Source organism: Jaculus jaculus, chromosome 19 (genome assembly GCF_020740685.1).
Source record: "Jaculus jaculus isolate mJacJac1 chromosome 19, mJacJac1.mat.Y.cur, whole genome shotgun sequence".
NCBI lineage: Eukaryota > Metazoa > Chordata > Mammalia > Rodentia > Dipodidae > Jaculus > Jaculus jaculus.
Window position 1 is genome coordinate 14404609 of NC_059120.1, and position 18235 is coordinate 14422843.

The window sequence follows — 18235 nt, forward strand, 5'->3', positions numbered from 1 at the left end:
AAGATGGTCTTAGGTAGATAGAGTCAGACACTGTGAGGTCATGGCTATCCAGGCCATTTTGTGTCTAGAGATGCACATTGTAAGGAGTCCTACCCTTCCTTTGGCTCTTACATTCTTTCTGCCACCTCTTCCCCAATGGACCCTGAGCTTTGGAAGGTGTAATAGAGATATTGCAGTGTTGAGCACTCCTCTATCACTTCTTCTCAGCACCATGGTACCTTCTGAGTTATCCCAAAGTCACTGCCATCTGAAAAGAGAAGCTTCTCTAACCAAAAGTGAGAGTAGCGTTAATATATGGGTATGAACATTAAAAGAAGAGCTTACTGGGCAGTTTGGTGAACATAGCATATGCACTTAGCCAGACACCAGCAAACATTATACCCCTAGGGCTCATGACTACCCCTGTTGTAGGTTTTCAGTATCAGGGATGTATTCCCTCCCATGGAGCAGTCCTCCAGTCAAATTAGAGGGCAGTTAGTTTTCCCCGTAACAGACATGCCACTATTGCATTTGTTGGCTCATTTGGCCTGACTGGCCAAATTTAAGGCTTGCAGTGTCTACTGTTGAGTATCTCCACTGGTGATTTCTCTGTCTCCCTCTATGGTGACTTTTGAGGAACCTCAGTGGTCACCGCCATCTGAAAAGAGAAGTTTCTCTAACCAAAAGTGAGAGTAGCATTAATATATGGGCATAAACATAAAACAGTGCTCAGAGGGCAGTTTGGTTGGCATAATCTATGCATCCAGCGAGACAACAGCAGCCATTACTCCCCTAGTAGCCCAGCTCTCTCTTGTTGCTTTGTCCCAGCTGACGTGACAAGATGTGACACCAAGCTACCTCTTCTTTTATTAAAAAATTATTTATTTATTTTATTTGCAAGGACAGAGAGAGAGAGAGATAATGCCAGGACTTCCATCCACTACAAATAAATACCAGATGCATGCATCACCTTGTGCATCTGGCTTTATGTGGGTACTAGGGAATCGAACCTGGGTCCTTAGGCTTTGCAGGCAAGTGCCTTAGCTGCTGAGCCATCTCTCCAGTTCCTGGCTGCCTATTCTTACCATGTTTTCCTTATTATGTTGAAACTTCCTGTGAAGATTGTAAGCCAAAATAAACCCTTCCTTCCACAAGCTGCTTCTGGTTGGGTGTTTTGTCCCAGAAATGAGAAGGCAACGGCTACTGTTTTATAAAGAAAGTCTCATCCACTGGAAATGTAGCTCAATAATATAGCATTTGCCTTGCATGACCAAGGTCTTGGGTTTGATTCCCCAGCCCTGTGCTTACACACACATACAAATTCTTTCAAGTATACAAATATATCATTGTTTTTAAAAATATTTTTATTTATTTTTAGCTGGGCATGGTGGTGAACACCTTTAATCCCAGCACTTGGGAGGCAGAAGTAGGACGATCCTGTGAGTTTGATGCCAGCCTGAGACTACATAGTTAATTCTAGGTCAGCCTGGGCTAGTGAGACCCAACCTTGTAAAACCAAAAAATAAAAATAAAATAAAGTTAATACACTATGAAGACAAAACATTGAGAAGAAATGTTTATTCAAGCATGTCAGAATAGCTGGGGATGGAACAACATTTTGTCTCTCTTTTTAAAAAAATTTTGTTTATTTTTACTTATTTATTTGAGAGCAACAGACAGAGAGAGAAACAGGAGGACAGAGAGAGAGAGAGAGAGAGAATGGACGCACCAGGGCTTCCAGCCACTGCAAACGAACGTGTGTGTCCCCTTGTGCATCTGTCTAATGTGGGTCCTGGGGAATCGAGCCTCGAACCGAAGTCCTTAGGCTTAAAGGCAAGCGCTCAACCGCTAAGCCATCTCTCCAGCCCCATTTTTGTCTCTTTTGTTCAGGATAAACTGAATTAGTCAATGATAATGAAGCTGTCTCTAAAATCTGTCTTGGTAACATCTTACTGATTCAGCTAAAAATTGCCCAAATCAGCTCCTTTAGTGGATATTCCTGGATAGAAATTGTTACAGTTGCTTTCTGACACTTCAGACAAATCTTAAGAGCATGGTTGAGAAGAAATCTAGGCACAGAGTGGGAAAGTCTGCTCTGCGGTCCCTCATGCCCTCCAGCGAGCAGATGCGGATCTGAGGTCCCAGCTGGAGGCTCACGCCCATGGGGTGATTTTGACAGATATGTAACTACCATGAAGCATAAGAAACGTGCACTTCTGGAGATAAGGATGAAAGGCCTTCGGACTGAGAGCTGTCATTCACGCTTTACAAGGTGAGAAGTGAAATGTTCAGGCATAGAAGATTGTCAAAGTGCTGCCTGCTGTGGGGATGCATGGCCGAGTTTTCAAACCACACCCACAAGAACCTCCGATATTGAAAGCGTTGCAAAAAGTCTAAAGACTTATGAAGAATTGCACTGACAGATTTCATCTCTTCAAATCAGTCTGAGGCTGAGTAACACTTCCATAACTCTTCAGTGCACAGAGTTAAAGCCCTCCCGCCAAGCCTTTCCACTCCAACCTTGATTTGGATTGTGTCATAGGAGACCACAATACTTCTGTCTTTAAAACTTGCCAGACTGTGTATTTATTCATTCATCGAACCATCAAGTGCCTACTGGATGCCAGCATCAGAAATGTAACATGAGTATGCAACATCTCTTCCAGTTCTTAAGCCTGAAATGAAGGAGCAAGGCTCACGCAGAGCCTCAGTGTTGCGCGATAATTACAGGGTGCTGATGTAAGAACATTCACCTCAGCCTGGAGAGTGTTATCAAAAGAAACAAACAGGTCTGGAGAATTGGTGTAGGGGTTAAGGCGTTTGCCTGCAAAGCCAAAGGATCCCGGTTCGACTCTGCAGGACCCACGTAAGCCAGATGCACAAGGGGGCACACACATCTGGAATTCTTTTGCAATGGCTAGAGGCCCTGGTGTGCCCATTCTCTCTCTCAAATAAATAATTTTTTTTTAAAGGAACAAACAGCTAGGCATGGTGGCGCAGGCCTTTCATCCCAGCACTTGGGAGGCAGAGGCAGGAGGATCACCTTGAGTTCAAGGCCAACTTGAGACTACAGAGTGAATTCTAGGTCAGCCTGGGCTTGAGTGAGACCCTGCCTTGAAAACACTGCCCCCAAAATAAAAATAAATAAATAAATAAATCTAAAAAAGGAGCAAACAGAAGTGTGGTCCAGGGAATTGAAATGGTATTTACAAAGGCACAGGAACTTTAGAAAGAGGCATTTGGGGGGTTACAGTGCAACATCCCAAAATGAATAGATGGGAGGAAAGAAAGACAGAAAGAGGCCAGATGATCAGGATCTTTGAATAATGGATGTACTAGGTTTTTTGTTTTTTCAAGATAGGGTCTCACTCTAGTCCAGGCTGACCTGGAATTTACTATGTAGTCTCAGGGTGGCTTTGAACTCATGGCAATCCTCCTACCTCTGCCTCCTGAGTGCTGAGATTAAAGGCGTGTGCCACCACGTTTGGCTGGGTATTTGAATTTTATCCTGAAACTACTGGGAAAGAAAACATCCACAAGACGTTACAACAGGGCTGGAGACATGGCTGAACAGTTAAAGTGTTTGCCTGCAAAGCCTAAGGACCCAAGTTTGATTCCCCAGTACCCATGGAAAGCCAGATGTAAAGTGTGCATCTGAAGTTCACTTGCAGTGGCTGGAGGCCCATTCTGTCTATCTGCCTCTTTTTCTCTTTCTCAAATAAATATGTATTTTTAAAAATGTTAAAACCAAGATGACATTGGGGTGGGGGCTGGAGAGGCTAGTTGGTTAAAGGCACTTATTTGCAAAGCCTGGTAGCCCAGGTTTGATTCCCCAGAGCCTATGTAAAGCCAGATGCCCAAGTGGCACATGCACCTGCAGTTCATTTGCAGTGTCAAGAGGCCCTGGTGCACCCATGCAGGTGTGCACACACGCTTACTCTCTCTTTCCCTCTTTGCAAAATAAATAAAATATCAAAAAATTTAAAAAAGGAGTAATACAGGGCAAAGTGGCTCATGTCCATAATTCCCGCACTTGGGAGGCCGAAACAGGAAGATCCCTGTGCATTGAAGCCTGCCTACAGAACAAGCAGCCAGGGAAACCATGAAACCCTGCCTCAAAAATAAAGAAATGATCAGAATTACAAATTAGGAGAACAGCTTGGAGACCACACAGTGTCCTTAAAACAACTGGATTCATTAATTGACCAAAGGAGGCCACGAAAGGAGTTACATCTGTCTCCCTAGAGGAGACATGAGCTTCTGTCAAGTGAATGAACCAGTCTTTTTTCAGCAGTTGCTGTCCTTGAATGTGAGATCACCAGCCAAGGGGCACTAAAGGAGAAGGTTGCATCGTCAAAGGCCACCTGGGAATTATGGAGAGAGTGCTTGAGATCTTGTGGTCATCACTATGTCATGTGGGGTACCCCAACCCCCGCTACAGATCCAAGGAAAGAAGATCAGATGATAAGAAACTGCCTACAGCGTCATGGAAGTTATTAAAAAGCCAAAAATGCAATTTAATGCAATTTCTCCCCATTCATCTTTTTCACATTATACCAGCATCCAATGTAAACTTCTGCAGCATTCATTCTGTTAATCAGTGATCACTTTTCAATGTAATTAGCTTTCTTTTTCTTCTTTTAATATAATCTTCTTTTTCCAGATCAAATGCTTTTGTTATTGTTTTAGGTAAATTTCATTTATTTAATTTCCTGAACTGCTAGCAAATTAGCATAGCTTAAACATCAAAAAGTATAAAAAGATGTCTATCAGTGAGTCCTTTCCAGCTCTACCATTTATCTGCCAAGTTTCTGTCCCTACAGAATAGATAACCAGTCTTATTAGTTTCTCATCCATAGTGCCCAAGATTTTAAAAACAAAAATATCTGGATAAGATAAAACAAGTACAGGCATTTTTTTCTTTATTTTTGCCCCAATTGCAGTACACTATTTTGGCACTTCTCTATCTACATAAAAGAAAATCTTGGGGATTGTGTTAATTCATGCTATCATTAAAAAAAAAAAATACTACAAGCCGGGCGTGGTGGCACATGCCTTTAATCCCAGCACTCAGGAGGCAGAGGTAGGAGGATTGCCGAGAGTTCGAGGCACCCTGAGAATACATAGTGAATTCCAGGTCAGCCTGAGCTAGAGTAAGACCCTACCTTAGAAAACCAAAAAAAAAAAAAAAAAAAAAAAATACTGCAGGGCTAGAGGGATGGCTTAGAAGTTAAGGCATTTGCTTGCAAAGCCAAAGGATCCAGGTTCAATTCCCTAGTACCCATGTCAAGCCAGATGCATAAGGTGGCACATGTGTCTGTAATTCTTTTGTGGCAGCAGAAGGCTTTGGCATGCCCATTCTCTCCCTCTCTCCCTCCCTCCCTCCCTCCCTCTCTCTCTCTCTCTCTCTCTCTCTCTCTCTCTCTCTCTCTCTCTCTCTCCAATTAAACAAAAATACTATAGGTTAGGCAACTTAAACAAGAAGATATTTCCCTCATATTTCTGGAGGCTGAAGGAGCCATGGTTGGGTTCTAATGAGAGCTCTCTTACTAGTTTGCAGATGGCTTTCTTCTTGCTGTGTTCTTGGTGGAGAGACACCAGTGAGCTCTTGTTGTCTCTTCTTGTAGAGCCAAAACTCCTGTCACGAGCCCATGCATATGATGTCATCTAACCCTAATGATTTCCCAAATGTCTCATTGGGTTTCAGACTTTAAGACATGATTTTTTTTTAATTTTTAAATATTTATTTATTTGACAGAGAGAAAGCGGGGGAGAGAGAGAGAGAAGGAGAGAGAGAATGGGCACTCCAGGGCCTCCAGCTACTGCAAATGAACTCCAGACGCATGTGCCCCCTTGTGCATCTGGCTTTCATGGGTCCTGGGGAATTGAGCCTGGGTCCTTTGGTTTTGCAGATAAGTGCCTTAAATACTAAGCCATCCCTCCAGCCCCAAGACATGATTAAAAAAAATAATTAGTGGGCTAAAGATTATAGCTTAGCCATTAAAGGCACTTGCTTGTAAGGCTTGATGACCCAGGTTCAATTCCCCAGTGCCCATGTTAGCAGATACACAAAGTGGCACATGCATCTGGAGTTCATTTGCAGTGGGAAGCGGCCCTAGCACACCCATATTCTCTCCTTCCCTTCCTCTCTCTTTCTGCTTACAAATAAATACATATATACAGATTTTTAAAATTATTTTATTGCCAATTTTACACATTTGTATTTTTAATATTTATTTATGTATTTATTTATTTGAGAGAGAAAGAGAAAGATTGAAAGAGAGAATGGGCCCACCAGGGCCTCTAGCCACTGCAAATGACCTCCAGACACATGCACCACTCTGTGCATCCAGTTTTACATGGGTACTGGGGAATCAAACCTGGGTCCTTTCGCTTTGCAGGCAAGTACTTTAACTGCTAAGCCATCTCTGAAGCCCTGAATAATGTATTTTGATCATATTCACCCACTCATTACTTTCTTTCCTTCTCCCACTCCTGCTGAACCCCTTTTTTTCCAAGCAATCTCACATCCACTTTGATGTCTCCATGTGCGTGGGCCAGTGTGAGTGTGTGTGTGTGAGTGTGTATGTGTGTGTTTGCACTCATGCCCATCAAGGGTCTAATGATATGCTAATAAACAAGCGCTTACTGCTTCAATTTGATATTTAAACATTTTTGTTTGGTTTTTTGAGGTAAGGTCTCACTCTAGTCCAGGCTGACCTGGAATTCACTATGTAGTCTCAGGGTAGCCTTGAGCTTTTGGTGATCCTCCTACCTCTGCCTCCCAAATGCTGGGATTAAAGGCGTGCGCCACCACTCCCGGCTTTGATTTTTTTTTTTTTTCTCACCAGTCATCAGGGTATAATTCCAGTTTATGTCTAACCTCGTCAGAAATACTACCTTTCAATCTCTGGGACATGACTCCTCTCATTTTCTTGCTGCAGATCCTATTAACAAAGAATGATTAAGAACACTTTCAGGTTTAGAATGTGTGATATCACAACAGCCTACTGCACAGCTGTGGGGAAAAAAAAATAGGGAAACTTTCTGTGCTTTCCTGGAAAGATGTCTGTTAGGAACGTCTCCAGTGGTTCAGTGTCCGCTCGCCTCTCTGTTAACGGGAGGACGCTTGTGCGACTAGGCAACAGAGCAGGCTTCACGTTGCGTGTCAAAGTCGCTGGTGTCACATTTTCCCTGTAGTGAGTGAACATGGAACCACTGGAGAGGAGAGCCAAAGTTCCTTTTACTTTTAAAAATATTTTATTGATTGATTTGCAAGGAGAGAGAAAGAAAGAGAGAGAAAAAATGGGCGGGCATGCCAGGGCATCCAGCCACTATAATAAAGTCCATATACATGCTCCACTTTGTGCATCTGGCTTGACGTGTGTACTGGGAAATCAGACCTGGGTCGTTAGGCTTTGCAGGCAAGTGCCTTAACTGCTGAACTCTAGTCCCCAAATTTTATTTTATTTTATATTTTTACTTTAAAAAATATTTATTTGATAGCCTGGGCTAGAGAACAAAACCCTACCTCGAAAAACCAAAAAAAAAAGAATTATTTGAAGCCAGCTGTGGAGGTGCTGTGAGTCTGAGGCCACCTTGAGTCTACATAGTAAATTCCTAGGCTACAGCAAGACCCTACCTCAAAAACTCAAAAAAGAAAGAAAGAAAGAAGAAAGAAAATATTTTACTTAAGAGGGAGAGAATGGGCACCTCTAGCCACTGCAAACAAACTCCAGAGGCATGCATCACATTGAGCATGTGGTTTTATGTGTATACTGGGGAATTGAACCCAGGCCATCAGGCTTTGTGAGCAAGAGCCTCTGATAGGTTCCCAAAAGTGTTCTGGTCATTGAATGTAGATGTCACCAGGCGAAGTTCATATTCTGAATCTGGATGTTGTCAAGCAGCCAATGCTCCCTTCTGTGGGAGTGATGAATGTCTGCCATTTGCAGTTCACAGTGGTGTGACCGTTCACAGAAAGCCTTGGACTTAGGCTGTGCTCAGTAAATGTCCCCCACACAGAGAGTATTGGATTTGAGGCGGGTGTTGGCATCTTGTCTGTACCCTTGCTTCTGCGGTGTCTTTCTGTCCTGCCCTCAGCATCACTAAATCTTGGTCAACACTAAGGCCGCAGGGTCAGAGAGACAGCTCACCTGTTCAAGGTGCCTGCTGGCCAAGCCCGTCGGCCTTGGTTCACTTTCCCAGGGCCTACGTAAAGCCAACCACACAAAGTGGCGCATGTGTCAAGTTCGTTTGCAGTGGCAGGAGGCTCTGGCATACTTATTATTTCTCTCTCTCTCCCTCATCCTCTTTCCCTACTTCCTAAAAAAGCAATAAATATTTAAAAAAAAATAAAGGTGCAATTTGCTTGTATAATAAGACACCTTCACTTTCAATTATTGGTCCAAGTATTTGATATATATGTTTTTCCATTTCATAATTTGTAAAATGTGACCAATAATAATGATAATAATAAATTTACTATCTAACTATACTCTGGGGGCTGGGCCTAATGATTAACAACATTTCTGTTACGACACGTTTGTGAAGCATGTCCAGTGACCCCCACTTTATAGATGAGATGCAAATGAGTTTACATGGCGAAGGTCACACAGCTGATGGGCAGAACCAGACTCACCTGAGTCTGTTCTTTCCAGTGTCCCATAATGTCCCACTTACATCCAAAGGCCTTTGCTTATTGATTGATTTGCTTGTTTTTTTTTTTGTTGTTTGTTTGTTTTTTTTTGAGATAGGGCCTTACTTTAGCCCAGGCTAACCTGGGACTTACTCTGTAGTCACAGGCTTGCCCCGAACTCATGGTGATTTTCCTACCTCTGCTTTCCCACTGCTGGGATTAAAGGCATGGCCAAACAGTTTTTATGTGTGTAATAAAGTAATGCAGGTAAAATGGCTATGAAAATAAAGTGTTCTAAAATCAGTCTGTTTTTTTTTTTAAATTTTTGTTTATTTATTTGAGAGACACAGAGAGAGAAACAGGCAGATAGAAAGACAGAATGGGGGCTGGAGAGAGGGCTTAGCGGTTAAGCGCTTGCCTGTGAAGCCTAAGGACCCTGGTTCGAGGCTCAGTTCCCCAGGTCCCACATTAGCCAGATGCACAAGGGGGCGCACGCGTCCGGAGTTCGTTTGCAGAGGCTGGAAGCCCTGGCGCGCCCATTCTCTCTCTCTCCCTCTATCTGTCTTTCTCTCTGTGTCTGTCGCTCTCAAATAAAAAATAAATAAATAAAATTAAAAAAAAAAAAAAGAAAGAAAGAAAGACAGAATGGGCATACCAGGGCCTCCAGGCTCCGCAAACGAACTCCACACACATGCACCATCTTATACAGCTGGCTTACATGGGTCCTGGGGAATTGAACCTGGATCCTTTGTCTTCGCAGGCAAGTGTCTTGACTGCTAAGCCATCTCTCCAGCCCCTAAAATCATTTTTTATTTGATAATCAAGAAAATGTGAAATGGGCTAGAGCAATTAGTGGCTAAGGTGCTTGCCTACAAAACCTAATGTGCGGAGTTTGATTTCCAGCTGCACAAAGTGGCACGTGCACCTGGAGTTCATTTGTAGTAGCTGGAGGCCCTGGCACACCCATTCTGTCTGACTCTCTTCTGTCTGTCTGTCTGTGCTTGCAAACAAATAAATAAAAATATTTTTAGTGTGAAAAATATTAGCAAGGAAGATTTACGGTTAAGAAGAATGTACTCATTATCCCATTATTGTATTAAACAGAGAAATTGGGGAAAATGCTGACTCCTATGAGTAATTTTATGAAGAAGGAAAGAGAAGCCAAGATTCTGTTCCATTTTTAAATATTTTATCAATCTATTTGAGAGACAGTGGGCATGAGAAAGAGGCATATAGAGAGACATAGAAAATAGGTGTGCCAGGACCTCTGACTACTGCAAACGAACTCCAGACACATGTGCGTCTGGCTTTATGTGGATTCTGGGGAATCAAACTCAAGTCCTTAGGCATTGCAAGAAAGTGGCTTAACCACTGAGCCATCTCTCCAGTCCTCCGTTCCATGTTTGAAGGCTCAGTAAAATCAGACAAACCCCAGTGAGTCAGCTGTGCTCAGCAAAGGAGACCCAACTTTCATTTCTTATTTTTCTCATTGAACCATCAAGACCCAGTATCCAGAATTTCCTTTGTGGCCTCATTGCTATAAAATCTTATAAATATTAACATTTGACAAACAAATCTGCACGGAAATATCAGTGTTGTTTGAAATGAAAAAACATTTAGCTGTTTTCTGTATAGCATATTTTTGCATAAGCAAATCCTCTTTGTATAAGTTTAGCTAAAAAAAAAATACAAGATCTGTCTATATATATGTGGTGGTTTGTATTGGGGGTGTGTCCCCCAGAAACATGTATTTTGAATGCTTGATTTCTAGCTGCAGGCAATTTGGGAAGTGGAGTCTTGCAGGGGGAGGTGTGTTGTTGGGGGCGGGCATGCGGGTGTAATCACCAACTCCCTGCCAGAGCCCACTCACTCTCCTGCTGCTGTTTGCCCCCTGCTGTGGCAGAGGTGATGCCCAGCCTCTGCTCGTGCCATGGTTTCCCCTGCCATCATGAAGCTTTCCCTCTAGACTATAAGCCAGAATGATCAACTTTCCTCCATCAGCAGCTTTTAGGCTGTCCCCCCACCCCCAGTGTAGTGGTTTGATTCAGGTGCCCCCAGAAACTTAGGTGTTCTGAATGGTAGATCCCCAGTTGATGGAGATTTGGGAATTAAAGCCTCCTGGGGGGAGTGTATTGTTGGGGGCGGGCTTATGGGTGCTATAGCCAGTTTCCCCTTGCAAGTGTTTGGCACACCCTCTTGCTGCTATGGTCCACCTTATGTTGGTCAGGGGGTGATGTCCACCCTCTGCTCATGCCATCGTTTTCCCCTGCCATCGTGGAGCTTCCCCTCGAGCCTGTAAGCCTAAATAAATAAGCCTCTTTTTCCCCCAAGCTGCTCTTGGTTGGGTCTTGGTTGGGTGATTTCTTTTTTTCTTTTCTTTTCTTTTCTTTTTTTTTTCTTTTTTTTTTTTTTTTTGAGGTAGGGTCTCACTCTGGTCCATGCTGACCTGGAATTAACTAGTCTCAGGGTGGCCTTGAACTCACGGCAATCCTCCTACCTCTGCCTCCTGAGTGCTAGGATTAAAGGCATGGGCCACCACGCCCAGCATGGTTGGGTGATTTCTATCAGCAATGTGAACCTGACTGCAACACCCAGCAACATGAATATAACTGCAACAGTGTTAAAAGGTGTTTTGTAGTAAAATATTTGTATTCTGCAGCCTGCAGTTGCTGTTTCAAACAATTTCAAGAAAACAAATACTATCAATGTTCATTTCCATCCTTAGACTTTGAGTGTTCTGAGTTACTAAACTATATCTTAATCATTATTTTATACCTAGAATCTGGTACAGGCAGCATTTTGCACATAGAATACAGGGCTGCACTGTGATCTTTTCTTGACCTTGAGTTTTCATAGACCATTAAAAATATTAAGAACAGGGCTGGAGAGATTGCACAGTGGTTAAGGCACTAGCTTGCAATGTCTAAGGACCAAGATTCGATTCCCTGGTACCCACATAAATCCAAATATACAAAATGGTGCATGCATCTGCAGTTTATTTGCAGCAGTTGGAGGCCTTAGCATGCCCATTCTCTTTCTCTCTCAAATAAATAAATAAAATATTTTAAAAAATGAAAATAAAACACGAGTCCTTGTATTAGGTACTTGTTGTATTCAGCTTCACATTGCTGGCAGAAAACACCCGACCAGGAGCAGCTTGTGGGAAAAAGGGGTTTATTTTGGGTTATAGACTCAAGAGGAATCTCCATGATATCAGGGGGAAAAGGTAGCATGAACAGAAGGTGCATATCACCTCCTGGTCAATATCATATGGATAATAGCAGCAGGAGAGTGTGTCAAACACTGGCAAGAGGAAGCTGGTTATCACACCCATATGCCTGCCCTCCAAAATATACCACCTTCAGGTGGCTTCAATTCCCAAATTGCCATCAGCTGATGAGCTACAATTCAGAACATTTAAGTTTATGGGGGATACCTCAATCAAACTACCACATTCTGCCCCTAGGTCCTATAAACTGATAACCATACATGGTATTAAATACAATGCATTCATTCCAACTTTAAAAGTCCCCATAATTTTTAACAATCCCAAAGATGCTTAAACATACCCATAGTCCATGGTCTTTTAACCTAGGTGTAATATTAAAAAATGTCCAAAAACCCATAATGGCACAGAGTAAACATTCACACTGCAAAAGATGGCATTGGGTATAACAAAGAAATATTCAACCAATACAAGATTTAAACAGGGCAGACATCAAACTCTAGATCCAAGTCCAACAGCTCTAACCAGTGATGAGTCTCCAAGTTAGTTCTAAACAGTGATGAGTCTTTGGAGTTGCAGTTTCACCCCTCTAGCTAGGATATTCACAGTCCCAGAAAACTTCATCTGGTACGGACAGTTTCCCTTGGCAACCATCTTATAGTCTTGGCATTTCTACTGGGTCTACACTGCCACCCATGATTCATCCTCATGACTCCATTGGGTCTCTACACAGGTAATCCATCAATCCTGCTTCACATTGCCCATGGCCATTTCCAAAACACAAGACTGTGTTGCAAATTCAATGACTCTCTCTTTCCTGCATTTGTTAGTCCAGAGGAGAATAAAGCAGACTTTAAAGAACAGGCCACTCCTTTTGGATTCAGGCCCCTTCCAAAGAGTCTAAATTCTTCCTGTTGTCCCAATGCAGGTCACCTGGCCCAATCTCAAAGGTTATAATCTTTCCTACAACTGCAGATGAAAGGGCAGAAATTTCAGCCCAAAGATTTCATTTCTATGCCATATCCCTCTGCTCACACCAGTCCATTTCTATACCATGCAAACCTACACAAATTCTCAGGACATGGGCATAACAGCAAGCCTCTCACACAAACTGTTTCTAGCCCAGTCCAGGCAAAGCTCTTTCTCACCCTCATCAACCAAACCTCACAGTCCATAGTTCTTACTGCATTCAGGTCTTTCAACCCTGACTGGAATAGTCCATCAAGCTGTACTTACAGCACTGCAAGGCATTGCTTAGGCCAAGGTTTCAAATTCATCCACATTTCTCCTGCAAAGCAGTTCCAAAGGCCAAAACCACAGAATCAGGTTTCTAGAGGTAATGATCCCACTCCTGTTGTACCAACTTTACTGTTGCAGTCAGGTTCACATTGCTGGCAGACAACACCTGACCAAGAGCAGCTTGTGGGCAACAAGGGTTTATTTTGGCTTATAGACTCAAGGGAAAAGATGGCATGAGCAGAGGGTGGACATCACCTCCTGGCCAACATCAGGTGAACAACAGCAACAGGAGAGTGTGTCAGACACTAACAAGAGGAAGCTAGTTATAAAACCCTTAAGCCTGTCCCCAATAATACATTGCCTCCAGGAGGCTTCAATTCCCAAATTGCTACCAGCTGAGGAGCTATAATTCAGAACATGTAAGTTTATGGGAGACACCCGCATCAAACCACCATAGCACTTTTCTCTTTTCTGTGAAATCCCGCCTAACCAGAAGCAATTTAAGGAAAGAAGGGTTTATTCCAACTTGCTTATGGTCCATCATGGTAGGGAAAGGGTGGCAGCGAACTTGTGGTACAGCTGGTCGCCCTTCATTCCCGATCAGGAAGCAGAGAGATGAGTGCTGCCAGCTCTCTCCCTTTATGCAGTCCAGAACCCCAGCCCATAAAACAGAATGGCTGTACCCACATTTAAGATGGGTGGTCCAGCCATAATTGACCTACTCTAGAAAATTCCTCATAGACCTTTCTGGAGAATTGTTTGCATGATGATTCAAAATCCTGTCACCTTGACAACTGAGGTTAACCATCACGGTCACGAAGAGTCCTGTGGTCCCCAAGGGGCTATGTCTATCTTCTTTTCTATCATCTAAGTCCATTTTCTGATGATATATATCATCATCATCATCATAACTTTATTCTTTAAAATTGTCCAGTCTATCGCCTCACAGACTGGACAATTTTAAAGAATAAAGTTTATTTAGCCCATCATTTTGGAGGATGGGAAGTCCAAGCGCATCCTACTGGTGCCCAGCCGGAGAAGAGAGTGGGGGTGAAAGTGCAAGCAATGGAAACGGACCAAGTCACCCTTCTTACCTGGAACCCACTCTTGCTATCAGTAACCCATTCCCATGAAAGCAGCATTAATCCATTTATGGGAGGTTTCTTTCTTTTCTTTTTTTTTTTGAGAAAATGTAAAAGAAAGAAGCAGATAGAGAAAGAAGGGGCACACCAGGGTCTCTAGCTGCTGCAAACTCTAGACACTTGTGTCTCCCTGTGCAAATAAATAAGTAGATATTGTTAGCCGGGCGTGGTGGCACACACCTTTAATTCCAGCACTCGGGAGGCAGAAGTAGAAGGATCGCTGTGAGTTCAAGGCCAGCCTGAAACTACAGAGTGAATTCCAGGTCAGCCTGGGCTAGAGTGAGACCCTACCTCGAAAAACCAAAAATGAAAGAAAAGAAAGAAATGTAGTACTATAAACAAAATTAAAGCTCAGGAGCAATGTAGAAGACTGTCACACTGGTAAAGTAACTTTTGTTTTGCTTTGTTTTTCAAGGTAAGATCTTGCTCTAGCCCAGGATGACCTGGAATTCACTATGTAGTCTCAGGGTGGTCTTGAACCCACAGCGTTCCTCTTATTTCTGCCTCCTGAGTGCTGGGATTAAAGGCATGCACCACCATGTCCGGCCTTAAAATAAATATTTTTAAAATAATATCAGAGTTTGCTATAATATTAACCAACATAGTACACCTTTTAAATATTGAAATCCAAATATTTTCTTTTAAAAAAATCTGACATTCCAAGGGGGTCAGTTCATAATGTGGGTTTCAAAACCATAGGTTTGTACTTGAAGCACAGGGTTGTTGAGGGGAACTGGCTTAGACGTGGATCTGGAAGGGTGGCCCGCTGCTCCTCGCAACATTGCTTTTGGAACCAAGCCCTTCCTCTGCTGTTGTTTCCAGAAACATCCTTTGTAAATGGAAAATTGATTGATGAGATTGTAGGCATGGATAAATGTTAATGCATATAATAAATTAAAATGCTGTCATTTTGGAAGAAAGGTTTATTGGCTAACTGTGCTATTTCTTCTGGTAATTCAAGGCCTAGTGTTTAACTTGCAGAATAAAATGCGGAAGCCAATTATTTCGTTCCTGTGGGGAAACTGGTTGTCAAAGTTGTTTGCGGAGCCAACAAGACCTACCTAAAAACGATCAGTGTTGTCTCTCTGCACACTCTTCCCTTACTTCCAAACGTACTGAGCAGTGTTCAAGATAGGAGGAGACATCGCTGTGTTGTCTGGAGCGGATTAGTGTGGGGCTAGACACATCTCCTAACAGGACATCGCGCACATAAAGCAGGGCTAATATTCCTGGGATGGGCATTTACCAGAACAGCTCTTAAAGGCTACAGAATAAAATTGCATTAAAGCTGCCTAAATTAATTAACCATAGATACTGGCATGAATTCAGCTAATGGGTTCTGCTTCCCACAGAGCACTCTCCTAATAATCATAATTTTAAAATGAAAAAATAACCATGTTTTTCTTCCTCTTTTCATGCCATCTAGCCACCTGATGAGGAGCGGGTAGGGGGGGTAGGACTGTCCCCTCTACTGATGGCAGAAGGGGGAGGTCACCGAGTGGTCACACTCGTTAGCTTCTCCTCTCAAGGACAAATGGGCCTCCTGGGCAGCTGACACCTCCCGAAACAGGAAAGCGGTGTAGAGTTTCAGGCTGATGTGCTGCATCGCCTTACCAGATGGGCAGACCCTTGCAGATCGCGGTTTGCTGGTGGGGCTGGTGGACACCCCAGGGACTGGCGAACAGGGGGGACATGTTGGTGTCTGGCGACGAGGCAGGGCCTGGTTCCGCTGGCCGTCGTGGTTGGTTGGCTGTGGGGATGAAACAAGAGCAGGGGAGGAGGAGGAGGACACCCCAAGGTCATCTGGTCCTCTCCTGTGGGTAGGCAGAGTGGCACTGCTGCTCACAGCTGAGTAAGGAGCCTTGCTAGGCACTTAATGTTGCCAGTTACGAAAGGCACGCGATGGGACCCCAAGGTCTAGGCTGGGGAGCCACAAGCCGCAGATTTCCAACTGCCTCTTCCAACAGAGAAGAAAAGCACCTTTCTTCCCGCTTTGCCCCTGCCAGGCCCTGCTTTGGCTCACCAGCAGCTCCAGCAGAGGGCAGCCAGGGAAAGGAGTACCCACGGGCTCCCGTGGCTTCCCAGCGTGCCAGGCCAGTGTCCCGGGCTACTTAGGGCAACAGAGGTCTTCCCGCCCGCTTGCCCCTCTGTCTGGGTGGCTATGAACGTCTAGCTCTCCGGTACTTGACAAGGCGGCTTGAGAAAACACAATGAAAACACATGAAAGAACGAGAGAGCCGGGCCACAGAGCCACCCCGGCTAGCGCATGTAGAGCCATGGTTTTCAAGAGGGAAGAGGGACTCTGCACGTGTGCATCAAAGGCACCATCGGTCCAAACACATGGTCGGAGTCAAGCAGCCACAGGTCAAATATGTTCAGAAGAAATGGTGATCTGCCTTTTTCTTGTTACTGTGCCCCACACGACACAGCATATAAAGAATTACATAGCATTAACGTATTAGGTCATATGGGCACACCAGGGCCTCCAGCCACTGCAAACGAACTCCAGATGCGTGTGCCACCTTGTGCATATCGCTTTAGGTCGGTCCTGGGGAATTGAACCTGGGTCCTTTGGCTTTGCAGGTAAGTGCCTTAACTGTGAAGCCATCCCCCTGCCCTGTATTAGGTCTTATAAGTAATCTACGGATGGCTTAAACTGCAGGGGAGGATAGGTTTTGGTTATATGCAATTCCTATACCATTTCTATACTATTTTACTTGAGAGTCACCCAATTCTGGTATCTGAGGGGCTCCTGGAACCATCTTTTGAAGACTCCCCAGGATCCCTGAATAAATTGAAGTAAATAGTAAAGGGAAGCGAGGCTCACTGGGGGAAAATGTAATTTTTGAAAACTCCCCTACAGGCTTCACGGCAGGGAGCTTGCAGAGGGGTCCTGTTGGAATTTGAGGTACCCAGGGAGAGTCTCTGTGGATCTCCATACCAGGCCTCTGTGTTAGAGGGGCTGGGAAAGTCAACATCGGTTGGCTTTCCATGAGGGAAAATATTCAGTATATTTCCATATCATTCACTAAGGTCTGTGTGACTCTGTCATGAGCAATCCACTACCAGGAGGTCTTCATCAGATAAACAGGGCTGCAAAATTCGTGGCCAAGGAATGCAGGCTGGAGGGGCACTCCCAGCACCAGCTGCTACCTGCACAGCCAGGCTGGCAAGGAACCAGGGCGACAAGCTGAAACCAGGGCCTCGAGCTCAGCGACAGACGGCAGCGCTGCAGCACTTAATCCTGAAATGAAGAGTAATGGCTCCTGGCTGAAAGAATAAAGGAAAAACAAGAGCAGCCTTGGCTGATTTACATGTTGTTTTCTTCTCAAAAAAAACAAGCATGTCCAAACTGCCCTGAAAGCACTACACTTAATGTTCATATTCATATGTTAATGCTACTCTCACTTCTGGTTAGAGAAGCTTCTCTTTTCAGATGGCGGTGACCACTGGGATGACCCAAAAGGCAACACAGTGCTGAGAAGAAGGGACGGAGGAGTGTCCAGCACTGAAACATCTCTATCACACCCTCCAAGGCTCAGGGTCCACTGCTGAAGAGGTGGTGGAAAGAATGTAAGAGCCAGAGGAAGGGTGCCACTCCTTACAATGCAACTGTCCAGGCAGAAATTGGCCTTGATATCCAAGACCTCGCAGTGCCTAGCAATCCCTACACAAGACCCTCGTAATAGGAGAAAACGATGATGACATCGAGTTAAAAGATGGGTTAATGGAAAGAGGGAGGGGATATGGTGGAGAGTGGAGCTGTGAAGGGGAAAGTGGGCGAAGGGAGGGAAATATCATGGTTTATTGTCTGTAACTATAGAAGTTGTCAAGAAAAAGAATTATGCATTAAAAAAAAAAAAACAAGCATGTCAAAGAGAAGATTCTGAAACCTGCTTGGTATTTGAAAATGTGGGGAAATGGATGTTTTCTGTCAATATAATTTAAATTCTTCCAGGAGTACTAATCGAGAAGAACACTTGAATACAAGCACATTTTGACTTACATGAT